Genomic DNA, 5000 nt, shown 5'->3' on the forward strand with positions numbered 1-5000 from the left:
CCAAAGTCAACTGGGAAGGGCTCCAGCACCCCCAGACACTAATTAAATATTTTTTTAGAAAAGGAATTATTGCAATCAGTGGTGACATCCCAGATATAAAAGAATAAACAACCAAAACACCAAAAAATTCTCTGTCCACAGGTTCATCGTTGGGTAAACTATGAGTCCATGTTGAAAGCGTGCCTGGTGGGTAGGATGGCTACAAAGCCCATAACAGCAATAAAAGGTATGTTTGGTACAGGCATGGGTTTATATAGAAAACTGACATTTACAAGGCTAGGAGCTGGGTTATATCGTACAGTATACCTTTTTACATCACACAAAGAAACAGAAGGTAATTTTTGGCCTGCTTTGGGTCTTAAGTGCATTGAATAATGGCCAATCAAGGGTCACAGTGAGTGGCTGTGGTGGTGCGATGTACAGTGGTACCTTGAGATACGGGCTTAATGCGTTCCGGGACTGAGCTCGTATGTCAATTTACTCATATCTCAAATCAACGTTTCCCATAGGAATGAACTAAATACAAAATAATTTGTTCCAACACTCTGAAATGGAATGGAAAAACATTGTAGTTGTTCTAATTCGCCATCTATTAATAGAGTTAGAAATAACTAGTGGTTATGATGTTTAATAGTACTCAAATTAGGCAGATTTCGGAGAGAGAGACTTTTTTCACAGCAATGCGCTCGTAGCAACAAACAAACTTGGAACGATAGACACACTCCAAAAAAATGTCATCTAACTTTACACAAAACTTAATTCTAATTTTGTTTTAAAAAATCACTATTACGAAACCCCACGGCGACAACTCTGACCCTGACGATGAGATGGAACCCAGCATTGTTGGCAAATTCTTTATGTCGGATATAGAAGATGAGGACTTTGACAGCCCGCGTTACCTCAGCAGAGCCAAGCACATCATAGGGGACCCTTACCACCCTGGTCACAATCTGTTCCAGCTGCCCTCTGGCAGACGCTATAGGTCCCACAAAGCTCGGACAAATAGGCTTAAGGACAGTTTTTTCCCCACATCCATCAGACATCTAAACTCGCGCTAACATACACACATTCCCTTCTGCGGCATATGAATAGATGTTTGGTTGGTGATCTGCCTCCTACTAGCTGACTTGAAGGAAGGTAAGTGGCAGACAGTGTGCAGTAATCGAGAGGTAAGCGACCTGTATCCACAACAGCGGAATGTCAAATTACAAGTCCGTAACTTACACTTATTTAGGTCTTTTGCCGATTAAACGTAGCTTATGGAGAAGCACCATCAATTTCGTCACACGCAGTTCTGCGTGTGATGACAAGTAGGCTTTTTTTGTGTTGTGGTAATGACGACATGGCCTATGTCCGATTATTATTATTGTAGATGTTTGAATACTTTGACTTTTATTTTAGAGAATACACATTACGTCAATAAAACAAAATAAAGTCGTACCTCGACATACGAGCATCCCGACATACGAGCACCCCGACATACGAGCATTTCAAGACACAAATAAAATTTTGAGCAAATAATTATCTCTAGATACGAGAAAAATTTCGAGATACGAGAAAGCCAGGTGGCCAAGACATGAGAGGCTGTTTATCATTGTAGCGCACTGTCTTTTTTGCCATATCTCTTTCGTGTATAACAGATATCTACGAGCACTGGGCGGAGCGTTGCATTTTTTTCAGTGTTTTTTTCCGTCACTCAGCGCGAATGCCGGAGCGATCGCTAATACGAGCAGTATATATTGCTTCTCGTTGGCTGCTCATAAGAACATCAAGGGGACTGGCTCCGCAACTCCTCATGTAATATCTCTGGTCGCAACTGCCTCTTTGTAATGTCTCTGCGTGCACTGGGCGGAGCGTTGCATTTTTTTCAGTGTTTTTTTTTTTGAGTGTGTCTGCATCATAATCCAAGTTCACTCTAAATTTGTTTATGTTATATTACGATTCACTGGTGCAAAAAGTCTCCCCCGCTCGCATTACAATGTACGTCTGAACTCTCAGGGGAGGGGTGAAAACACAAGTAAGACGTCAAAAGAACAAATGAAGGTTTGGAAGTCTTGTGGAGTCTGTGGTGGACGCAGGTGGAGTTCCCAGATTAGATTCCCAGCACTGCTAGGCATTCTGGATCCTCTTTTTTTGCACGGCAACGCTATCGTAACCAGACATGGCCGTGATAAACAAAAAAACGCGAAGTAGGACCATACCTATTATTATTATTATTATTATTATTATTATTATTATTATTATTATTATTATTATTACAATAGATGTTTTTGTGCCTATACAGAAATACATGTACACAAGTTCAATTATAAAAATGAATATTTATTAAATATTACATCTATAAGCATCAAAAGACCATAATGTATTAATATCTAAATATAATGTATATATCAAAATGTAAATACTTTAAATACTGTACTCACAGTGAAAATAGTTCCCCCATTGATATAAATCCCAAAAAACAGGTTAATGGGGCAATCGCAGTGGTTATAAGTCGGCTCATCAAAGATCTTAAGCAGGGAATAATACAACACCCACATAATGTCAAAATCGTAGCAAAAAGGGCTACGGAAAATGCCACAAATTAGGCCAAATCATTATTAGTAAGGCCACAAATCAGCGGACATTATTCTACTCCAGGATGCTTTTTCATCTTGCGGTTTAGGGTCTGCAGGCCATCGTTGGCCCTGGTGTGGGACCCAGTGGGGGGCGTGTTGTTGAGTGCAACATTTTCAAACATTGCATACGCCCCCTGCTCCTTCAAGAAGCATTTCAACCGCTGCACGATCCTGGAACGCCATCAGACTAGTGGCTGCCAGTTGTTCCTTTATCGCCACAAATCCCTGTTCAGTATAATTTCCAAGTTTTTGGACATTGTAATGCAGGTAATTTATCCGATCAACATTTTTGTTTGGAGTAATTAAAAGAAAAATATACTCCCAACCTGCTGCGATCTGATTAGCCAACTTATACTCATCTGGTACGCCCCGTGGATGCCAATCGCATCAATGTATGTCGGATCACCCTCTCTCCATGCCACGCCGTCGCGAGGGGCCCGCCATCATACCGGATTTCTGTGCAGCCAATTGTATCTCCTCTACTGTAGATGGAAAAACAGACACTGGTAATAGCAGTGAGACCAAGGCACAAAGTCCTGCTGTCATTTTGGCAGGAGTCGTATAATTTGTTTTGACCCCACCACCACCATAGGTCAGAACGTGGAATCAGGGGTGCAGTCTGTTTTAGGACGTGGGCACACCACGTCACATTTATCGCTCCCAGTGCCGGACCGTGCCCTGTGAGGACTAAACAGGTAAAATAATTAAACGCGACGTGTTGAAAAGTTAGACTTGTCCTTTGCTGCCGTTGTAACTGGGTAGACATTATTCCATTTCATACATTTTGGGCTTACATCTTCTTTTGTCATTATCTCCTTTACACAATCAGGGGTAATTTGCGCGGGTACTACTCTTAAGAGAGGTCGGCCCCCCATACATGTTATGCAGGTTTGATTTATAGTATTAGCTGCATTTTCCATCAACAGCAACCAATTATTTCTTACCGCCTCCCGTTTGGGAACTCCCCGTTGCAGAAATGAATTCTCTGGTCATCTCAGATTTTAATTTTACTATGGCGGATCCGGGTGTTTCCATCTCTGACGACTTTCCCACCGTCTCCATAGACATGGTTCCACCTGCCCATGGACTTAGGAAAAACGTCAGACAAGGATCCACAAGTTAATTTGTCAGTCTGAATTATGATTTGTAATGCCCCCACCGTATGGGTTAATTTTATCGAAGGCCTGATGTTTTTTTTTTTGCACGCGTGTGTCATCCAAGCTTGCCAATCTAGACCAGTTTCTGCAACAAGGTTTCCCCAATCTGTTTTAGGACTGTCATGTACCACACATATTCTATAAAATCCATGTGTATCCTTTGAAATGGATATGTAGCTTTTGTAGTTGACATAAGGGGGAATCGCCGTCAACAAGCTGTCATCCTGATTTGATATTCTGCAAAAGGCTCACCATCCCTCTGCTTAGCTCTGCTGATCACGGTATAATTAACTTTTGTTTTAAACTTCCCCGTAACCCGATCAATCAGTTCATGCACTCTCAAATTCAAATTACGACCGTCATGACACAACGGGCCACCATCAGCTTTTGGATTCGAACATCCAAATTTAGTAGGAGCCTGCTCCTTGCTCACATTAGTATTAGCAACTTCGATCATGGGATATTGTTCAATAAACACATCACTCATTGGCGGCGCCCCAGGCTGGGGAGATAGCGTTTTCTCCCCATGTCCCCCACGGGCCCTCCCGACCTGGTCAGCCGGTCGTTCATATTTGTCGGAGGGGGCCCTCCTTTTTAACAACAACAACAACACACTTCTTCCCATATTCGGGAAATTTCGTTGTCACAGTAGGAAGAGGGTGAGTATGCAGATATAGAAAAGGGATTTTAGACATAAATATATTGGTAATAAGTAAGTTAATAAATAAATGAAAAAAAATATAAATAAAATAAATAAGTGTGTTCCTAAAAAAAAAAAAAAAAAAAAATAAAAATATATATATATATATATATATATATATATATATATATATATATATATATATCAGTAGCGGGCCGTCAGGGCCTTCAAGGCCTTCTCTGCTGGCCTAAGAAATATCTGAATCATATTATATTTTGTCCATCAATAATTATTATTCCAAATGGTCTGTTAGCTTCCTTTCATTGCTTTCCCCCCTGTTTGCACTGCTTCCAGATGTGTTTTCATATTGAAGCATTTAACCAATCACATTTCAGCCATTATTTGTTGCCAGATCAGATCTGCCTCAAAGCCTTCAAAATCAGTTCTGCGGGGTCTGCTGCATTAAACAAGACTGTTGCTTTTAACCAATCAGATTTCGAATTGGCAACCCCACAATGATTTTTTATAGGCGTGGGCATTTTGCTGGCTGGGACATGTCATTGCTTTCACCCTCTATTATTGGCT

General features: G+C 41.0%; 1 protein-coding gene and 1 long non-coding RNA gene across 2 annotated transcripts in view; both read left to right on the forward strand.

The window, feature by feature from the left end:
- tgfb2 (transforming growth factor, beta 2) overlaps positions 1–5000 on the forward strand; it is a 96545-nt gene that overhangs the window by 2791 nt on the left and 88754 nt on the right. The window lies entirely within an intron of this gene.
- The window catches only part of LOC144073544 (uncharacterized), a 21832-nt gene continuing 16870 nt past the window's right edge, over positions 39–5000 (forward strand). Inside the window, exon 1 of the long non-coding RNA XR_013300093.1 lies at positions 39–226. This is a non-coding gene — a long non-coding RNA (uncharacterized LOC144073544). The remainder of the gene's footprint in view (positions 227–5000) is intronic.

Source organism: Stigmatopora argus, chromosome 4 (genome assembly GCF_051989625.1).
Source record: "Stigmatopora argus isolate UIUO_Sarg chromosome 4, RoL_Sarg_1.0, whole genome shotgun sequence".
NCBI lineage: Eukaryota > Metazoa > Chordata > Actinopteri > Syngnathiformes > Syngnathidae > Stigmatopora > Stigmatopora argus.